Source organism: Odontomachus brunneus, unplaced genomic scaffold (genome assembly GCF_010583005.1).
Source record: "Odontomachus brunneus isolate Ranch 3 - 2012 unplaced genomic scaffold, Obru_v1 Obru_scaffold_048, whole genome shotgun sequence".
In the NCBI taxonomy this organism is placed as follows: domain Eukaryota; kingdom Metazoa; phylum Arthropoda; class Insecta; order Hymenoptera; family Formicidae; genus Odontomachus; species Odontomachus brunneus.
In genome coordinates, this window is record NW_022639498.1 from 575,587 (window position 1) to 576,466 (window position 880).

The window sequence follows — 880 nt, forward strand, 5'->3', positions numbered from 1 at the left end:
AAATAAAAAAGAACCACAAAATTAAACAAGTACGAATATTAAATCTAAAAAGATTATTTTTTCCGAAAAAACGGTATAACCCTAATAGCACGGGGACGTTCTGACGACGTTCTGAGTAGATCGCAATGCGTATATTGCGATCATTTTAGAATGTTCTCATATGTAATGCGATCGAATGAGTACGTTCTGAGTAAATACACGCGCGATACAAATGCGTACGTATCATTTCAGTCAAACCTGAGAATGTACGCACGCGATAGAAAAGCGTACGTATCATTTCCGTATCCCTGAATAAAATCTGAGAACATTCGCACGTGAAAGAAAACCGAATGATACTATAAGTGACGTTCTAGCGTTCAACTTAGTACGTCACAGATGATCACAGTACAATGAGTACGAAAATGGGATGATACGCAGTACGTCGCGTGCTGTTAGGGAACCGCTATATACATAGAAGTAACAAGAATAACCCTTATAGAAATATCATACTAAAAATCATTGATAATTACTTATTTTCAGTATTAAAAATACTGAATAATAAGTAATTATCAATGATTCTTAGTATGATATTTCTATAAGGGACGTGTTACGTCTATGTTATATAACAGTAATATTTTGTGTTTTCTGGGATAATTGTAGTAAAAAATATGGAAAAATTAATTTAATAATGAGTTGTAGATGGATATTGCAAATGTGGGAGCTATTGGAGGTTTGTTTTTAATAGCAGCATCTAAAATTAACTCTGAGGACTCTTTATCCTCTAATAACTGGTCATGTTTTATGTATTAAATCGATTTCAATTAATGACATTTTTTATATTATGTGACATTATTATTAGACTGCCTCTCTCTCTCTCTCTCTCTCTCTCTCTCTCTCTCTC